The sequence below is a fragment of the Triticum urartu genome, chromosome 4A (assembly GCF_056163025.1).
Source record: "Triticum urartu cultivar PI428250 chromosome 4A, HENAU_Tu73, whole genome shotgun sequence".
NCBI classification, from domain to species: domain Eukaryota; kingdom Viridiplantae; phylum Streptophyta; class Magnoliopsida; order Poales; family Poaceae; genus Triticum; species Triticum urartu.
Window position 1 is genome coordinate 296,483,181 of NC_141876.1, and position 21,680 is coordinate 296,504,860.

General features: G+C 44.6%; 1 long non-coding RNA gene across 2 annotated transcripts; it reads left to right on the plus strand.

The window, feature by feature from the left end:
* The first annotated feature begins 1,821 nt into the window (after nucleotides 1-1,821).
* LOC125551249 (uncharacterized) lies at nucleotides 1,822-7,323 on the plus strand. 2 transcript variants are annotated; one of them, XR_015600997.1, is made up of 4 exons: nucleotides 1,822-2,503; nucleotides 2,599-2,748; nucleotides 2,831-5,418; nucleotides 6,594-7,323. It is a non-coding gene; the product is annotated as an uncharacterized LOC125551249 (long non-coding RNA). The 2 variants fall into 2 exon arrangements; XR_007302321.2 differs by having other exon boundaries at nucleotides 6,482-7,322.
* The last annotated feature ends 14,357 nt before the right edge of the window (nucleotides 7,324-21,680 follow it).

Genomic DNA, 21,680 nt, shown 5'->3' on the forward strand with positions numbered 1-21,680 from the left:
CCATGGCTCGATGTACAACACACACAAACACATCGAGCCTATCCATCCACTGCTTTTCCACAAATGATGCTACATCTAATCTGAAGTGATTATGTTGTGCCGCCATATCAATCAGAGAGTAAGATGTTTTCAGGATGTGTGCACACTGCACACGCACAACATCTCGCCATGACAGTGGAAGATGAGTTGCACTAGTATTAATCAAGTTGGCATGCTGACAATCAACACAGTGGATTGCAGCCATACTAATTACTCTAGAAAATGGTCAAGAACAATGGACCGTGTGCAGCCATACTAATTTTTTTGTGGCATAAACACAAGAAGTAGATGCATAGTTTTTAATACTACGAAATGCATCACTGTAGAATGATAGAAGAGATTCTGAACCAAATCAATACGTGTCTAATAAGAAATACTCAAAGAAAGCAATGGCATACTACATTGCATTAGTGTGTCTAATAGGAAGTTAACCGAAGTTCAAATATTTTGTTGCACAAGGTTCATCTACTTTCGGGCATCACGTCAAAGAGTTAGCAAAAGAAAGGAGAAGGGAAGGATGCCTTTAACATTTTTACTTGACCATGTCCAACATTTAAATTACTAGAGCATATGAACGAACATGTAGGCATTCAACTCTAAAATAACCATCTCTTTCTACTGGAAAATACAGCCAATGAAAACCAAAATTGAGTAATTACTCCCAAAAGCATCAGAAATAATGAAAAACTAAGAGGATAACTGAACCTGTTCCATTTATATACATGATTCCTATAACACACAGAGGTGGATTCATGGGCATAAAGCCATAGGAACATCACATATACAGAATGGTATATGATCAGATATTTGACTATCTATAAAGATGTCCACTCAATTCTTTTGAATGAAATACAACACTATCAAACATTTTCTATGCACAGGTCTAGCTCACAAGAAGAATTTTCTATTTGACTATCTATTCACAAATTTTTGCTGTGGGGTAGGCCAGAAGGAGATATTTTCTATGCACACGCCCAACTCAGAGCATCACAAAACCCCTAAATCAAGCTCGACGATCTGACTGTTTGGTCAAGCTTGTGGATCTGAGTGTGACTGGTCAAGAAAAAAGAAACTACCTTCTTCTCGCCAAGGAAGTTCCTGATCTCAATGCCAGACAACAAGAAATTTCACCCAAAATGGGGGATTTCATAATAACAGTCGGACTTGCCGCTCTTGTGAGGTGCTGCCGCTAAGAAGAACCTACATCAGGAAGTTCAAGGTGGCCGTCGCGAGAAGAACAGATGCGTGTTGGTCGCTGGAGTGGGCAGACGATGGGGACGTGGAGCTTCACCGAAAGGAGAGCGGCGCGCATCGCAGAAGATCGAGATGACAGGACCGCAGGAGGCGCCTGAGAGCATGGCCGGTTGTGGTGCACGTCAACGGGTAGAACCGGAGTAGGAGAGGGGGGAGGGGACTGTAGACGGCAGTTCACCGGGGTGCATGGGCTGGAGGTGGGCGGCGCACTGGGGGAGGCGGCGGGCCGCGGAGATGCATGGCGGCAGGGTGGAGTTGGCGATGTTTCGGGATGGGGATGCGCCGCAAAGGAGGCGGGGTTGGGGGAGGCGATGCAGCGGCGCGGGGGAGGAGGCGGGGTTGGGGGTTGCGCGGCGGCGCAGCGGAGGAGGCGGGATTGGGGCCAGGAGGGGCGACATATCTACTACCACTACAAAAGAAAGAGAGGGGCAGATCTAAACAATCATATCCATTCATCATTAAAATCTAATAGCCCTAGATCCTTGTGTGTTTAACACTACCAACCACACATTAAACCACAGTCGATCTATCGCTAATCTGCCCCGCATTAAAAAATAAATAAAACCGCCCGCACGACCTCCCCTTTCTCCCGCACGACCTCCTCCTCCTCTCGCGCCGTTCGCCTCCCGCAGCCACGCCCTTCGCCGCAGCCTCGCGCCGAGCCACGGGAAGTCGTGCCCTTCACCGCCGCCTCGCGCTGTCGGAGCCACAGGAAGCCGCCGCAGGTCGCCGGGAGCCTCCCCAGCCGCGGAAGCCCACCCCCGCCGCAGGTCGCTGCCTCCCCAGCCGCCGGAGCCGCCCCCCGCTGCTGTTCACCGCCTCCGAAGCCACAGCTTGGCCGCCGCCACTCTGCCTCCACCACGCCGCCACTCCGCTGGAGTCGCAAGTAAGCTTCTATTGCTGAACTCATCTACACTGAGACCAAGCAAACCAATTTCGTAGCCGCGGGAGCCACCGCCGGGAAGCCGCCCGTCGCGCCTTCCACCGCGGGAGCCACCGCGCCCTTCGCCGCGGGGGAGCCGCCGCGCGAGCCGCGCGCCGCGCCCTTCGCTGCCCGAGCCGCTCAGCTTGGCCTCTGCCGCGGGGACAACTTGCCCTCATGCCACCCAACACGGTTTGCAGTCCGTCACAACCATCCGATAACTCACGCCATACACTACAGGGTGGTCACCAACAGGAATCTGAGGTGCTGCTATTATGCACGGTTATGGTGAGATTGAAACTACATAATACTTATACTTCTATACCGCGTCTCATTTTCTTCTAAGCTAGATATTCATTGACTGATATGATTTTTTATGTTAGGATAAACAGCGACGGTTTTGGATAATCTGGTCTAAGAGCTTCTGGAGAAAAAAAATCCTAATCAACCAGTTTGGCAAAAACAATGCTAAGATTAAGTTCAGCAAGGGAGCTGAACAACCTTTTACAGTATCCACTCTCACAAATACTATGGTTGGTAGTTGTTTGCCCTCTCCTGATCGAGATGAATTATGGATGTCTGTTGTTCCACTGATAGATTGGTTTGATATTTCAGGCCTGGTAAACAACAAGGTAGCCAGCTGCTAATAAAGACAAGCCCATGAGGAGAACTGGATATAATGTTAACTCATGTTCAACTGTTTTGCCTTTTCCCCTGAAGCTTTGCAACTGCGAGGCTCCAGTCTCTGTTGATCTTAATGTAAGACCAGGAGATGAAGTGATGGAGATGAATTTAGCATTTTAACAAATCAAGCGGTCAAGCCACCAAATCATGATCCTTTAATGTTACAGTACAACTTCGAAAGGATGAGATACTTTTGCTTGCATGCTTAACGACAACTATTTGGTACCACTCAAACTGGACACCGAAGCAATTTTGAACTCATGTCAAACATGTTTGCTATTTCCTGCAATTCTTCCCTTTTATTTCTGCATGAACTCCTCAGTATGTACTTCCTGTTGCTATATAGTTTTTCCATATGCAATCTGTGGACGATCACACTCAGAAGTACAGTCGATGGCTCTATATTTTTTAACTTGTCAGCTACCTTTAAAGCGAATGTGACGATGAAAACTTACCATCAGTGCACTTTTCTATATATTATGTTTTGACATCCCTACTAAATTGCTAAGCCAGCGAGGATAAAAGCTTGCCTTGCCTTTTTCCTTTTTCTCTGTACTGATAAGAACCCGGTTGTTTTCCTCCTCTCATGGCCCTGTTAAGTATAGTCAATAAACCTTTTCCTCTTATTTTTGACACGATCTCTGTTGATGCAGGTCATTTTACTAATTTGAAAAGGTTGGCCGCTGAGAACTTCATTTATGCGCATAGACCATCCATGGATTAGATAGGATGTACGATGCAGTGGCTACATCGACCGCCCCGAGCTTGCTAATGACTCTGGCCGGGCAGATGATGCCTTTGTGCAACATTGCATTGTTGTCGTACACACACTCCAAAACTGACAAAATAATTTGACCATGTGTGCATTTTCAATCTCTAAATCTCTGATTGCTGATGATGTGAAGGATGGTTGAAAGAACAAAAATGCCTTACTGTTTAGTACTGCTCAAATTTGGGTAAACAGTGTAGACCTGCACACCCTTTGAATGGCACAGAGAAAACATATAGAAGTTTATGGTCGTATATCGAGTTTATTATACTGTGAGCAATTGGAGATTTGACCATTTCTATCAGTTATGGGTTAGTGAGGACAAATTGGGGCGTAAATCTGGATGATTTTAAGTTGTATGTAGCCAAGTAGGTCAAGTCACCAGACTGTACGAGGCAACTGTTATACTAACCCTCTGCATGTTTATGAAGATTGAAGACACTTACTTTTGTTGCAGTCATGAAGTGTCAGAGGTTGCAGGCTGAAGCCTTTTTCTATCATAGAATTAATGCACCTCCCATGTTCTATTAAGAGGAAAAACGTAAGTAATGGCCGCGCCCTTTCGTGGAAATGTTTACGCAGTCAATCCTACATTGATAGCAATGTTTTAAGCTGTGTTAAAAAACTCAAAGTTTTAAACTATATCTAAGATATGCTTGCTACTGTATGTATAATTTAGCAAGCGGTTAAATATGTGCAGAGAACTTTCCTAGGTTTGTCTGGTGAAGAATTGACAAGAATGCACTAGATTTGGTTTGCAAGTTCTGTACGCATTGTTTTCATCACCTTGTGTCGTAGCGGCGATATTTATGTGGTGGCCTGTAGTCAAAACATAGGAAAGACTTTGCAGGAGATAGAAGTTTCGATCTTACAAACACAATGAAGGTACCCCTCTGCTCTTTCCTTAGACAAACCATTCCAGATGATGATCATGTCATATTTTATTTTTGATAATCAAAGTGAATTTCTTTGAAATCATGTGTTTGTGGCAATGACATTATGAGACGGAGGGAGTAACACATAATGGAGCATGGAGAAGGAAATGTAGATTCTGCTTGTCTCCAATTGTGTTTTGGGCATGTTGTTTTGTATTGAACACAAATATATAATCAGTTGTTTTTTCAAAGTTTATCCTTCACCATGTTATTTTTTCATTTTCACATGAAAACTTTTGGGCGAGGAGACTAGGAACAGAGATTTTTCAGTTCTGAAGGCAATGGTATAACAACCGTGTGTTTTCAGTTTTTTTCAAATGAATTTCACACTATCGCTAGAGCATCTTCAGTGAAATGCAGCCCTGTTCATTTATCTTGACCATTAAAAGTTGAACACTCCTTCGAGTGAAATATCGATGTCACCTACTTATGGTGTGTGTACTATGTTTTGCTCTCACTATACTACAATAAGAATATTATTCATTGTTCACCACGGTTTCATATTTCAATGCCTGCAGGTATTTCACCGGGAGAACAAGTTTGTAGATACCTACAATATAAATACTGATTTTCTTGTTCTCTGTTTTTATTGACATTTTCAATTATGCAATATGAGTTTTTTGCGGGTAATTGTGCAATATGAGTTGAAATGAATAAAATAGCACAAGTATTATTGTTGACTAATTATTAAAGTACCTCCCTTCCAAGAAGCCCTTGAACAAAGAACAAGGGAATTTCAGAGTCCTGGTTTCACTACCTCCGAGGATGTGGGAGCCGCCACCACCATTGCTTCGTTCCAGAACTAATGGTCCAAGGTATATGTTCTCGCTGCCTAATAGTTATCGTTTGCATATCGTGAGTATAGTTTCCAGTAAGATTGGCAGAAAAAGATTATTGTTTGCAGTATTTTTTAAGGAAGAGTTCCCTCTAGGGACATTTCTTGTGAGCAACATCTTACATTTCAGATTGTTATGTCAATACATGTCACTGCTAAAAACATTATTGAATGGTCAAGGAACATCACAATAGTTCATACAAGAAATTGAGACGGATCTAGAAGAAATGGTTTTCCTAGCTAAGAAGTGCTCTTTCTGGTTTGATTTCTAAAAATACGTCGGAAGATAGCATCGTTCGTGTACCCCTTCCGCGAATGAGACCGATAGTGGCTCTCAATGTCCATTTATGTGGACTCATACTTGAGTCTTGGGTTGCTTTAATACGAGTAGCATTATCTGATGAGATGAAGCAACCATGTATTTGCTAGCATGATGACTTCAGCCTACCGGTAGCATTATGTGATGAAATGAGGAGGCGACCATGTATTTTCCAGCATGATGACTTGAGCCGCAACATCAGTGCCGAGTAGCCGAAGAAGTAACTGCATGCACTTCTATTGTAGATTAGTGTTGGCCTGCTTGACACTGAATATAAATTAAGACCCATAGAGAGGGATTGGTCATAATAGGCATCTATGTACATTGCACTTATAGTCCTTCGTCGAGTCACACGAGAGGGGTATGCTGTTTTATACCATGTAGACTGACGAATGTAAATTTAGACTGCTACTTATGGTTCCAAAGGATTAACAAGAAAAACTCGTTTGTTTATACAACCTTGCAGTTATAAGTTCACTTTGCAAACTTTATCACACTAGCAATGTCGTGTGCAGAGATATTGTGTTTCAGCAAACTTGATCATATGGACATTGTTGTGTGTAGATATCACTAACTTCCGTGGCTATAAGAAAAACTATATCTCTATTTCCACTAGCGGGTAAATGCAACCTGAATGAAGAACACAAGCTCTATTTCCTCAAGCTATATGTTAGGTTGCATATATAGAGCAAAGGTGAGGTCCTTATCCTTGCTGGTTTGGCAGACCGCATCCCCATGGCCAATAAGCTGCTGCGCTACAGATGGACAGGCAGTGAGATTTGACCGGCGTGTAGCTCTTGCCAAGAGACGACAGATCACATGTTCTTTTCTTGCAGCTTTGTGAGGCAGCTATGGCCAACAGTGGCCTTTTGGTCGTGATACCAGGTGTTGTCTCCCCCAGTTCCTAGAACATCACTCCCATCTACGACTGGTGGATGGAGACCAGGTTCCAAAGGAGGAGAAAAGGCATTTTCATGGGGTCACCTTGTACTGCACTTGGCAAACTTGAAAAGATTGGAACAGTCATATTTTTTGCACGACTACATGGGAGTCAAGATCAGATAGTTAGTGAGGATGAGGGAACATGCCTTTGTTAGAGTTGTTTTGGATGCATGGTGGGGGCTAAGGTTTTGGGCCTGCTTTTTCCTCTCTGTTAGAAAAAAATCTAGCGGTATGTGTCTGATTGTAAACCTATCTTCTTCTACTAACATATACAACATCGCTCCTGTCAAGTTTTTTTATTTTAAAAACTACACTTGCTTGCAATGGATATGAATGTATTTTCTTTAAGACGTAATACTAAAATACTTGTTTTTGCGATGTAATATGGATATACTTGCTTTTTTGTGCGTGCATACTTAAGGATTTCATGAATGGAATATTGTGATTTTTTTGTGACGAAACAAAACATTATACTTTTGTATAATCAATTTGATTCACATGAATATAATTGTATCTAATGCATGAGATGATTACCACTCGTTCGGGTAGGGGTAGATAAAGCATATAGCCACCTCCAAGATTGCCATAATGCAACAAAACTAGTATGCGGAAACTTAGAACTACAGTAGATTTTTGGATGACCAATTATCGTTTCCTCACAAAAAAGATGCTTGTCTCTATATTGCAATTTGCAAGTAGAGAGGCTCCGAAATCTTGCCTAATTTTTTTCTCTGCAATTATTTGGTTAGATCTTGCATCCGAAAATTGATATATGATGTTTTTTACTGCCTTATAAGTCAAAACAAAATGAATGAGAAAATAATTTTCTACTTTGTTAGACGTGCATTGCACGTGCCAGCTTACTAGTCGTGGGAGGGTGCGGGTTGTAGAACGGGGATGCAGGGCCGGTTTGGCCGCGTTTTTTTCTCAGGAGTTCAGGAGGACCTCGTCGGCTTTTATATAGAGCCCATTGTTATCAGAATAATATTATGATCCTATGATCATAATAGTGTGGGGACTTTGCGGTAGGAGTATATATATAGTACGTGTCGAAAGAGGGATGGGACCAACATATACTAGTTGTCACACATGAACCTCACTCTGTGTGGGGACTTTGCGGTTTTTGAGGCGAATGCCACATCAAAAGGTTGTGCATTAGGTATTCAAAACATCAAAACCACACACCTCTTCATATATATGTTTTGTGACACGTGCAAGCGATGGTGGTTGTCCCATGGCACTCACCCACGTGGTTATCGGCGATGCTTCCGACAACGAGAGAGGTTAATTATTTTGACTTAGGAGGGGATTTATTTTTTGTTTTCCACATCATATAGGTCATGATGTGAGATTACATATATAATAGCGCATGTGTACACATGAATCGATCTCGCTGGATAGGGGGGGGGGGGGCGAGCACACGACATGTCATGAAACTCTTGCTCTGTGTGGGGACCTGTGCGATTTTGAACGCATGCACCGCATCAATGTTGTGCATTAGGTATTCAACACATATGCATGCATCACGCACCTCCATAAATATGCTTGGAACACATGCATGCAATGTTTGTCTTTGGACACTCTCACTCTCTCTGTTATGGGCGGCAAGCCTATATATATTCGTAGGCCCGCGTGGACGTCCATTATTTCGACCGACGATGAGAAAGCTTACCAGGGTGGATTCTTCTTCTTTGGTTCGTGTTACCATATAGTAGGTCGATCATTCCAAGCCTAATTAAGTTTGAGCGCATGCATGCTACACATCGTGAACCCTCGCCCAGTGTGGGGATTTTACGGTTCCAAAGCATGGTGGCACATCAAATTTGTGCATTCCATATTCAAACACCACACACACCACTTTCATATACATAATTGGGCCACATGCACAGAGTGGGTTTAGTCTTTAGACAGGACTCCCTCGCGAGGTTATCGGCGACAAGCTAGCCCATTTTGCGAGGCTGTGTGGACGTCCATCACTTTGACCAACAACGAGCGAGAGAGGTTATACAATCAAGTTGGATTCTGTTTCGTCCATGTTAAAGTACGTCTTGGTGAGATGTCCCCCTGACACGTGTGTGTGTGTGTGGGGGGGGGGGGGGGGCGCTACTTCGTACTAGCCGCAAACTCCTCGGGGCCGGGGAAGTCCGGTTATTTTGTAAGGCACACGTGCCACATCAAAGTTTTGAATGGTAGTTAAATATCACACCACACCCTTTTCATACACATAGTATAGGGCCACCCGCAGGTGGTTCGTATGTGGTCTCACACATCTCCTGCCACAAACACACATTTGTGGGTCGATACACAGTCCACCTTTGTCCGGAAGCATATGGGGAAGTTTGACCGTATATATGATGGACTCCTATATGTTTTGTGTTACGATAGGGTGAGATTTCAAACCTAACTATCTGGGGTCATGCATTCGTAGCTAGGATTCCCTTACCACTGACACAAAGTGGGGTTCGTAGGGGCTGGCTGACTAGCAATACTGTGCACTTTGTGCGACAGGTGTCACATGAAAGTTGTGCGTTGGGTATTCGAACATCAAACCACCCTTTTCATACATATATTTGGTCCACATGCAAGTGTGTTCATGTTCTGACCCTTTCCCGTGTTATTATTTTTGCCAAATTTATAAAAGGCACACAAGTTGGACGCAGAAAACGTCTGCGATTGGGTACACAACAGACACAGTTCGGTCAGACTATCCGTGTGCCACGCCCATGCCCCTGCAGTGACTCACATCAGCACAATAGATTGGGCTCCATGAGGCTTGCCTCCCGTTCTTGAAAATATCCACTGCCTCGTAATCTCAAAAATATCTACAGCCTGGAAGGTTTTTATGTTTGATAGCACATGATTAGTATGTGTGGACCGTGTGCGATGCCTGTTACTCCCGCTCTGCTTTAATCCCTTGATTCAAATTTTTAGTAGCCCCGACATTTTACTCCTGCCTCTACATCCCTCGCATTCTCAAAAATATCTGCTCGCCCTTGATTCAAATTTTCAGTAGCCCCGCCTTGTTACTCCCACCTCTACATCCTTTGCAATCTCAAAAATATGAACCCACCCATGATTCAAATTTTTAGTAGCCCCGCCTTGTTACTCCCACCTCTGCACCCCTCGCAATCTCAAAAATATCTGCCTGCCCTTGATCCAAATTTTCAGTAGCCCCAACATTTTACAACCACCTCCGCATCCGTCGCAATCTAAAAAATATCTACTCGCCCTTGATCCAAATTTTCAGTAGCCCGACATTTTACATCCACCTAGTAAATTTTCACTTGCCACAGTATTTCCTCCACACACACCCCAAAACCTCCCCTCACACAGACACACAGCACCCCCTCCCTTGCTCAAAACAATTGCCATCGCCGCCTCCATCTCAACCTCTGCCTGTGTGTCGGGGAGCTCGAGGATCCAATGGACAAAAGAGGTTTATCGCGACCTCTTTGCCCGACGCTAGCGAGGTGGCCGCCGAGGTGTCCCCATCGTCCTCTGCGGGCTCCTTATTGATTCGCCGTTGCCGGTCGCCTGATCTGCCCGCCACCGCGCCCCTACGCCGGTTCGAGGACTTCCCCGTCCTCCCTCAGGCCCTGCAACCGATGAGGTCCTACCTTAGGGTTCGGAAGCGGCGGTGGGGGACCTGGGTCACCGAGATTACGGATCGGCAGACCCACACCTGCCGATGGCTCGATAGTTTCCACACGGCCGAGCTCGCGGCCATGGAGTATGACCGCTGGCAGGTCCGCGACCACGGCGCGATGGCTAGGCTCAGTTTCTCATTCGGCACACGTCCGGTCGACCTCGTCCCGCCGGAGCCAGGGGTGGTGAGCTCGGCTATTGCACAGGAGGACTGCAAGGCGTGGGAATGCCTCGTGGCCGAGGCCGTCGATGAGGCCTACATGCAAGAGCTCCACCGGCAACACCCGGAGCTCATGGAGGCGGAGCGGATGGTCTTTCCGGCGCGTGACACGTCTCCAACGTATCTACTTTTCCAAACACTTTTGACCTTGTTTTGGACTCTAACTTGCATGATTTGAATGGAACTAACCCGGACTGACGCTGTTTTCAGCAGAATTGCCGTGGCGTTATTTTTGTGTAGAAATAAAAGTTCTCGGAATGACCTGAAAATCAATGGAGACACGTTTTGGAATTAATAAAAAATACTGGCCAAAGAATCAATACCAGGGGCCCACACCCTGTCCATGAGGGTGCAGGGTGCGCCCACCCCCTAGGGCGCCACCCTGCCTCGTGGGCCCCCCGAGTCTCCACCGACGTCAACTCCAACTCTATATATTCACGTTCGGGGAGAAAAAAAATCAGAGAGAAGGATTCATCGCGTTTTACGATATGGAGCTGCCACCAAGCCCTAATCTCTCTTAGGAGGGCTGATTTGAAGTCCGTTCGGGGCTCCGGAGAGGGGAATCCATCGCTATCATCATCATCAACCTTCCTCCATCACCAATTTCATGATGCTCACCGCCGTGCGTGAGTAATTCCATCGTAGGCTTGCTGGATGGTGATGGGTTGGATGAGATTTATCATGTAATCGAGTTAGTTTTGTTAGGGTTTGATCCCTAGTATCTGAAAGTGCAACTATCCCTAGGTGGTTTTGGTAATTCATAACAACATATAGCTCATTGAGCTAATGCTATTCCAAGATGACTATTTCAGGAAAGCTCAATGATTGGCATGGCATGGATGTGAAAGTGGAACCCTCAAAATGCTAAGGACAAAGGATTGGCTCAAGCTCAAAAGCTCAAGACTCTTCATTTTGTATTTTAGTGATCCAGGATCACATTGAGTCTTTAGGAAAAGCCAATACTATCAAGGAGGGATGAGGTGTTGCTTAATGAGCCTTTTGCTTCATGTGCTTAGTTATATGCTCCAAAACCCTCAACTACTTTCCCATATCCACATATGACCTAAACCCTAAGCCAAACTCGGTCCTACCGATTCTTTCTATCCGGCGCCACCGAGTTTCACTTGTCATAAGCCACTGCCAAACCCTAGCAATTCGGTTCTACCGATAGGGATCTCGGTCTCACCGAGATGGGATTGCAAACTCTCTGTTTCCCTTTCGTAACTTTTTGGTCTCACCGAAAGAGCGAATCGGTCCCACCGAGATTGCAATGTAAACTCTTTGTTTCCCTTTTGTAACTTTTCGGTCTCACCGAAAGAGCAAATCGGTCCCACCGAGTTTGCCTGACCAACTCTCTGGTTAGCTTATTACCAAACTCGGTCTCACCGAGTTTGTGTAATCGGTCTCACCGAGATTACGTTATGCCCAAACCCTAACCATATCGGTCCTACCGAGTTGCATGTCAGTCCCACCGAAAATCTCTAACGGTCACTAGGTTTACCTTTTCGGTCCGACCGAGTTTGTTGATTCGGTCCCACCGAGATTGGAAAACTGTGTGTAACGGTTGGATTTTGTGTGGAGGCTATATATACCCCTCCACCTCCTCTTCATTCGTGGAGAGAGCCATCAGAACACATACACAATTCCAACTCATATGTTCTGAGAGAGAACCACCTACTCATGTGTTGAGACCAAGATATTCCATTCCTACCATATGAATCTTGATCTCTAGCCTTCCCCAAGTTGCTTTCCACTCAAATCTTCTTTCCACAAAATCCAAATCCTATGAGAGAGATTTGAGTGTTGGGGAGACTATCATTTGAAGCACAAGAGCAAGGAGTTCATCATCAACACACCATTTGTTACTTCTTGGAGAGTGGTGTCTCCTAGATTGGCTAGGTGTCGCTTGGGAGCCTTCGACAAGATTGTGGAGTTGAACCAAGGAGTTTGTAAGGGCAAGGAGATCGCCTAATTCATGAAGATCTACCGCTAGTGAGGCAAGTCCTTCGTGGGCGATGGCCATGGTGGGATAGACAAGGTTGCTACTTCGTGGACCCTTTGTGGGTGGTTGCTTCTTCGTGGACCCTTCGTGGGTGGAGCCCTCCGTGGACTCGCGCAACCGTTACCCTTCGTGGGTGGAGCCCTCCGTGGACTCGCGCAACCGTTACCCTTCGTGGGTTGAAGTCTCCATCAACGTGGATGTAGGATAGCACCACCTATCCGAACCACGGGAAAAACATCCGTGTCTCCAATTGCGTTTGAATTCTCCAAACCCTTCCCTTTACATTCTTGCAAGTTGCATGCTTTACTTTCCGCTGCCAATATACTCTTTGCATGCTTGCTTGAATTGTGTGATGATTGCTTGACTTGTCCTACAATAGCTAAAATCTGCCAAGAACTAAAATTGGGAAAAGGTTAAGTTTTTATTTGGTCAAGTAGTCTAATCACCCCCCCTCTAGACATACTTTCGATCCTACAATTGGTATCAGAGCTTTGGTCTCCATTTGCTTTGATCTCCATAGCTTTTGGTGGTCATAGCCTTGGTTTCACAACCTAGGAGAGTATGGCGTCTAGCGAGGGAAATTATCATCGTAGAGGTCCTTACTTTGATGGTACTAATTTTGCTAGTTGGAAGCATAAAATGAAAATGCATATTCTTGGACATAACCCCGCTGTTTGGGCTATTGTGTGTGTTGGTTTGCAAGGTGACTTCTTTGATGGGAAAGAACCAAACCGTGAAGCTACCGCGGATGAGTTGAAGATGTTGCAATACAATGCTCAAGCTTGTGATATTCTCTTCAACGGATTGTGCCCCGAAGAATTCAACAAAATCAGCCGTCTTGAGAATGCAAAGGAAATTTGGGACACTTCGATTGATATGCACGAAGGTACCGACTCCATCAAGGAATCCAAGTTGGATGTGCTTCAAAGTCAACTTGACAAGTTCAAAATGAAGGATGGTGAAGGTGTCGCTGAAATGTACTCTAGACTTGCTCTCATCACAAATGAGATTGCCGGCTTAGGAAGTGAAGAGATGACCGATAGATTCATCATCAAGAAGATTCTAAGAGGCTTGGATGGAAAATATGATACCGTGTGCACATTGATCCAAATGATGCCCAATTACAAAGATCTCAAGCCAACGGAGGTGATTGGAAGAATTGTTGCTCATGAGATGTCACTTAAGGATAAAGAGGAACTTCACAACAAATCAAGTGGTGCCTACAAAGCCTCATGTGAAGTCCCTACATCATCAAGTGAGAAAAAAAACTTCAATGAAGAATTGAGCTTAATGGTGAAGAACTTCAACAAGTTCTACAAGAGTAGAAGCAAAGATAGAAGCTTCAAGTCAAGGTCCTACAATGACAAAAGATCTTCTAGTCAAGAGCGAAACTGCTACAGTTGTGGAAGACCCGGACACTATTCCAATGAGTGTACGGCTCCCTACAAGAGAAGAGAAGATTCTCCAAAAAGAAGAAGCAAAGAATCACCACCAAGAGAGAGAAGGAGTAGAGATGATCGTTATGAACGAAGATACTCACGGAGAAGCAAGGATTCGGAAAGGAAGGAAAAATCATCAAGGAGCTACACAAAACGAAGACATCAAGCTCATGTTGGTGAATGGGTATCCGGCTCCGACTCCGACAGCCACTCCGAGAGAAGTTATCACTCCGACACCGAAGATACTCAAGATGAAGGTGTTGCCGGTCTAGCACTTGTGTCAACCAACTCCTACGACATATTTGACTCACCAAATGAAGGAATTGGAAGATGCTTCATGGCCAAAGGTCCTAAGGTAACACACCCCGAGCATGTTGATTTCAATAGTGATGAAGATGACTTGTTAGGTGATGATTTGCTTGTTGACAACTCTAGTGATGAATACTATGATGAAACGTCAATTAATCATGCTAATCAAGATAAAACGAATGACAATGATAAGGAGAAGATTGAGGCTCTAACTAAAGAACTAAACACTCTTAAGTTAGCTCATGAAACTATCTTCGAAGATCATCGAGAACTTTTAAGAGCTCATGAGAAATTATGCTTTGAAAAGCTCAATCTTGAGCAAGAGCATGAGTTCTTAAAAGCAATCAATGATGATCTCCGCAAGAAAAGTTCTTCTTACATTGCCAAGCGTTTACTCTTATCCACTTACATGCCTCAAGTCAAGTCTAGTAACAAGAACAAGAAAGATTCTTCCTCTAGCAGTAACAATGATCATGCTAAATCCAATATTGTTGCTTCTAGTAGTTCTCTTGATTCCACTAATGATTCTCTTAGCCAAGTTACACTTGAGCAAGGAAATAGCTTATTGAAGGGAATTATAGAGAAAGGAGTGTACAAAATCCTTGCCGGGAGTAAGCAATTCGAGGAAATTGTGCGCAAGCAAGGAATGCACCGGAAGAATCAAGGTGTTGGTTTTGAACGAAAGTTCAATGCCAATGGAGTTGAGTGGGAAGAAGATCAATACCCCAAGACAAAGTTTGTTCCTCAACAAGAGAAGTATGATACTTCTTTCAAGGGGACACAAGCTCAAGATGATCTTCCACCACAAGACTACAAGCTTCAAGAGGAAATTGATGCATTTGAAGAAGCTCCTAAGACCTTAGTCAAGTGGATTCCCAAGACTACTTCAAGTTCCACTTCATCAAGTACGACTACAACTCCAAGGATTCCCATCAAGATGGTGTGGATCCAAAAGAAGAAGAACTAGAGAGTTCTTGAGGGTGACTCCGCCAACATACTTCACTCTTATCATTTTGGCAAGAACAAGTGCAATCAACTTCCACATCTTGCACTAGTTCAAGGAGTCACAAACCCTCTTGTTGGTAAGACAAGGGACAAGGTAACCTAAAAGTTTTCATGGACATCATCTTGTGTGTGCATCACTCTATGTCTATGGATATCCTTGTTTGTTCCTTGTGGGACTAACCCATGTAGGTATTGAAAGTGCAATTCACTCAAATGGATAGCTCCAAGTGATCTACATCAACATTGAGCATCCACATCTTCAACATCTACATGAAGTCATCATCGACAAAACCCGAGGTTAGTTCATCCCTCTAAGGGGGGATATCACATCTAGGGGGAGCTTTACTCTAAGACTTGAGCTAAAGCAACTCTAAAGATGTGAACACAACAATGCTTTATGTAAAAGTGGTAACCCCACTTGAGCTTAAACGATGAGTATGACCTATGATCAAGTGTTCTCACTTGACTCCTAAGTCAATATACTCATATATAGATGACCTTGTCATCGCAAATTGCTTGATAGATGCTAGAATTGGTTGTGCATGCCTTGTCACATATTTCATTTGCCATCTTATTGTATGAGCATGCTGGTTGCATATTTTACTCATTCGAGGACATCCACTTGTTGTTTTGATTGTTTGGTTTTATGTCCTTTTGCCAAGTGGATGGACAAGAATGCCTAAGAACCTCATCTAGCTATCTATGCTTTTCTCGTCTCAAACTCTATTCATGCTACATCACAAAATTTGATCAAGTCAGATTCGAACCACTCTGTGTGAGGAGCGCTCGGAGTCCCCGATTCATCATAGACTTAAACTTCCAAAACCTCTTTATGATTCTCGGTCTGACCGATACCCTACTTTCGGTCCTACCGAGATCATTAAGTTGATCTAGGTTTTCGATCTCGGTGCAACCGATTTGAACCATCCGGTCACACCGAGTTGCAACAACTGTATACAGTTTCGCATCTCGGTGCCACCGAGTTGTTCCACTCGGTCACACCGACAGGGTGGGGCTATATATAGTCACGGGCAAAAATTTGGAAATTTCTCCGAACCCCTTCGCCCGTGCGATAGCCTGCTCTGCCAACTTGGTCTCCGGATCGTCTCCTCGCCGCCAGCCGCCTCCAGTCGCTGGTCTCCGTCGCCGTCAACGGAAATTCAACCCCGCCGTTGCCGCCATAGCGAGTCTCCGCCGAACTAGGGTATGGACTCGATCTTTGTGCTATTCCCCAATCCGATTCTTAGCACATTGTGATCATCATGATTCTTGCCACGTTTGTTAAACTTCTATCCAGTCAATGAACTCGTAGATTAGGTTTAATTCGAAAATTTTAGGGTTAGGTTTCCGCCGAAACCATCTCGGACCCACCGAGTTGAAAAACTCGGTCCCACCGATTTGGCTTATGCCATTGCACAAGTGAGACTCGGTCTGACCGAGAATTACTTATCGGTGTGACCGATTTTGGAACTTTGTGAAACCCTAGCAGTCTCGGTGCCACCGAGCTGTGACTCGGTCTGACCGAGTTCACTAGTTTAGGTTCCAAAACTGCTTCGGTATCACCGAGTTTAAAAATCGGTAGATCCGAGATGATTTCAGTGGGAAACTAAAACTAAGATTTTGAATCATTCTTTTGCAAAAATCTCTGCATTTTGTGATGCTCATCCACTCTACCTCATCTATAAACTATTCACAGGGTCAGCAGTCAGCTTGTTCATCATGTCAGATCAGAGTGACAGCCAGAATGTGTCAGAACAGCTAGTGCAGATGAGTGAGGGCACTAGTCCCTCAAGTTCTTCAGATGAAGGCAGCAGGAGCACCCCTAGCAATCTGCCAAAAGTTGCCACAAGACAAAGGAAGAAGAGAACCTCAGAATCAGAGGATGATGACTATGTGGCAGAAGAGGAAGCAACTTCAAAGAGAGTAGTGCTCACGAAGGAACATGGCTCAGCTCAAGGCACAAAGCCAGGATTGAAAATCAAAAGGCCAGCAGGTAGGCAGCCTATGCCAAAGGCCAGAGCCTCAACTCAGATTCCTGAAAAGCCTGCAACCATAGAGCCAGTTGCTGCTGAAGGAAAGAAAAGGAAGGAAAGGGTCAAGAAGACCGTAGCCAGAGTGCTTGGAAAGGCTTCCATCATGGAAGAAGAGGAAGAAGAAGAGGTTGCTGCACCAGCACCTAAGGCACCTAAGCTTATGGGTGATGCTATAAGATTAGGGGCTGCTGCATCCAAGCCCAAAGAAGCACCCAAAGCTGCCTCCAAGCCCAAGACAACACCAAAGAGAAATACGAGGAGCATACCTGCAACTGAGAAGAACAAGGCCCTAGTGCCTGAAGCTGCTGAAGAAGATGATGAAGAGCATGTTCTGAGAAAGCTCAAGCCCAAGATCCCAGACCACAATGATGCTCATCCTGTGGCTGAGGACATGAAGCTCAGAAGAGACTCAGGGCTGAGGAAGTGGAGAGAAGAAGACCCGTATGCTTCAAGGAGAAGAACTGCTGTTGATTACAGGTTTCACACCAAGGAACAGCAAGATTTCTATGAGACAGTTTTGTTGGACAAGAAGCCCATAGTTTGTGACATGAGATGGGTCAATTGGGAGTACATCAAGGACAACGAAGAGCACTACCCTGGAGTGCAGGACAGCTTCAAGGCATGTGGAGTAGAGGACTTTGTTGGGCAGAAGCTCACAAAGTGGAACGAGGAACTCATCATGCAGTTCTACTCCATAACACATTTTTATTCAGATGGCAGAATTGTATGGATGTCTGAGGGTACGAGGTATCAATCTACAGTTGCTGAGTGGGCACAGCTCATCAATGCCCCTGAAGAGCATGAGGATGACTTGGATATCTATGCCAAGAAGAAGATGGATCATAACTCAATGTCAAACATGTACAAGGAGATCCCAAATGAAGCACTTGATACTTTCAAGTTTGGCTCAGTGCATTATCTTCTGTCAGGTCTGCCTACAATCAATTGGATTTTGAGGCACACCTTGTTGCCCAAGTCAGGTGATCACAAGATGATCAGAGGCCATGCAATCAACTTGCTTCATATCTTTGATGTGCCACAAAAATTCAAAGTCATGAGCCTCATCGTAGAAACAATCAAGAGGACTGCAGCAGACCAGAAGAGGAGCTGTGGATATTTCCCTCAGATCCAGGAGCTGATCAACTCCAAGATGGGCACAGGCATATACCTTTTTGATAAGGAACATCTGCCCATTCATCTAGATTTTGAAGATAATCAGGTTGTCATGCATGAGAATGAACCATCGTCCGTTCAAGCACAAGCCAAGAAGGAGAAGGCAAGGAAGGAGAAAGCTGCCAAGATGCCAACTCAAGAGGAGGCATCTGAATATTTCTTGAAAACCAAACAAGAGCAGCTTGGTTACCTGATTGCATCCACCCTGCAGATTGAGAAAGGACTAGCCACCCTAACTCAGAACCAGGCAAGCCTAGAGAGGATCGTAGAACAAAAGTTCTATGACTTGGATATCAAGGTAATAGAGATTCAGACTGCAGCGGAGCAGCTCCAAGATGACATGCAGGAGAGGAAAGGGAAGACTACAACTGATGCCTTTGACAGAGTGCCACGAGGTCTGAGGTCGTCTGCAGTGCCAGTTCCTGACACAAGAGCAACCGCCTCAGCTCCAGCCGTAGCACCAGCCCAACCTGCTCCAGCATCTACCTCAGCTCCAACTCCAGCGTCTACTTCAGCGTCTACGGAAGCCTTCATCCTTGGAGTGATCCGGACTCCACCACCACCTGAAGATCAAGCCTGAGTGTCGACTTAGCACTATGCATTTTCTAGGAACTTTTTGGTAACTTGTTGCCAAAGGGGGAGAAAATGTATAGATCATAGGCTTCGAGTGAGAGTGTTGCTTTTATTCTCTCTTGTTTTATTTGGTGGTTTTTCGAACTTTGTTTGCTTTTGCGTGAGATACTATGTCATTGCTCGTGAGACATTGATGGTCATGTGTTTGATCATAAGCTACACTTAATGTTTGCTTAATATTATCATCTTATCTATCTTATGTGATCATTCACTATTCTTGGTGATGAGTGCATGTATTTCATTCTTATCATTTTAAGCGCTCCACCAAGATGTATGTGACATGGAAGAGTAACCCATGACTCTAACTCTTTGTGCATTTGCAGTCCAAAGCAAATTTTAAATATGCACAAATTTAGGGGGAGCTCTTACTTGTCACATACTTCTCAAAGCGACGATATATTTCATGCTTATTATCATTTGTCGAAGCTTTGATCTATATGTTGTCATCAATTACCAAAAAGGGGGATATTGAAAGTGCAACTATCCCTAGGTGGTTTTGGTAATTCATAACAACATATAGCTCACTGAGCTAATGCTATTCCAAGATGACTATTTCAGGAAAGCTCAATAATTGGCATGGCATGGATGTGAAAGTGGAACCCTCAAAATGCTAAGGACAAAGGATTGGCTCAAGCTCAAAAGCTCAAGACTCTTCATTTTATATTTTAGTGATCAAAGATCACATTGAGTCTTTAGGAAAAGCCAATACTATCAAGGAGGGATGAGGTGTTGCTTAATGAGCCTTTTGCTTCATGTGCTTAGTGATATGATCCAAAACCCTCAACTACTTTCCCATATCCACATATGACCTAAACCCTAAGCCAAACTCGGTCCTACCGATTCTTTCTATCCGGCGCCACCGAGTTTCACTTGTCATAAGCCACTGCCAAACCCTAGCAATTCGGTTCTATCGATAGGGATCTCGGTCTCACCAAGATGGGATTGGAAACTCTCTGTTTCCCTTTCGTAACTTTTCGGTCTCACCGAAAGAGCGAATCAGTCCCACCGAGATTGCAATGTAAACTCTTTGTTTCCCTTTTGTAACTTTTCGGTCTCACCGAAAGAGCAAATCGGTCCCACCGGGTTTGCCTGACCAACTCTCTGGTTAGCTTATTACCAAACTCGGTCTCACCGAGTTTGTGTAATCGGTCTCACCGAGATTACGTTATGCCCAAACCCTAACCATATCGGTCCTACGGAGTTGCATGTCAGTCCCACCGAAAATCTCTAACGGTCACTAGGTTTACCTTTTCGGTCCGACCGAGTTTGTTGATTCGGTCCCACCGAGATTGGAAAACTGTGTGTAACAGTTGAATTTTGTGTGGAGGCTATATATACCCCTCCACCTCCTCTTCATTCATGGAGAGAGCCATCAGAACACATACACAATTCCAACTCATATGTTCTGAGAGAGAACCACCTACTCATGTGTTGAGACCAAGATATTCCATTCCTACCATATGAATCTTGATCTCTAGCCTTCCCCAAGTTGCTTTCCACTCAAATCTTCTTTCCATAAAATCCAAATCCTATGAGAGAGAGTTGAGTGTTGGGGAGACTATCATTTGAAGCACAAGAGCAAGGAGTTCATCATCAACACACCATTTGTTACTTCTTGGAGAGTGGTGTCTCTTAGATTGGCTAGGTGTCACTTGGGAGACTCCGACAAGATTGTGGAGTTGAACCAAGGAGTTTGTAAGGGCAAGGAGATCGCCTACTTCGTGAAGATCTACCGCTAGTGAGGCAAGTCCTTCGTGGGCGATGGCCATGGTGGGATAGACAAGGTTGCTACTTCGTGGACCCTTTGTGGGTGGTTGCTTCTTCGTGGACCCTTCGTGGGTGGAGCCCTCCGTGGACTCGCGCAACCGTTACCCTTCGTGGGTTGAAGTCTCCATCAACATGGATGTAGGATAGCACCACCTATCCGAACCACCGGAAAAACATCCGTGTCTCCAATTGCGTTTGAATTCTCCAAACCCTTCCCTTTACATTCTTGCAAGTTGCATGCTTTACTTTCCGCTGCCAATATACTCTTTGCATGCTTGCTTGAATTGTGTGATGATTGCTTGACTTGTCCTACAATAGCTAAAATCTGCCAAGAACTAAAATTGGGAAAAGGTTAAGTTTTTATTTGGTCAAGTAGTCTAATCACCCCCTCTCTAGACATACTTCCGATCCTACAGTATCCATTATGTTCTAAGATTGATGTTGCTATGACTTTGCTATGCTTAATGCTTGTCACTAGGGCCCGAGTGCCATGATTTTAGATATGAACCTATTATGTTTTCATGAATATATGTGAGTTCTTGATCCTATTTTGCAAGTCAATAGTCACCTACTATGTGTTATGATCCGGTAACCCTGAAGTGACAATAATCGGGACCACTCCCGATGATGACCATAGTTTGAGGAGTTCATGTATTCACTAAGTGTTAATGCTTTGGTCTGGTACTCTATTAAAAGGAGGCCTTAATATCCCTTAGTTTCCCATAGGACCCCGCTGCCACGGGAGGGTAGGACAA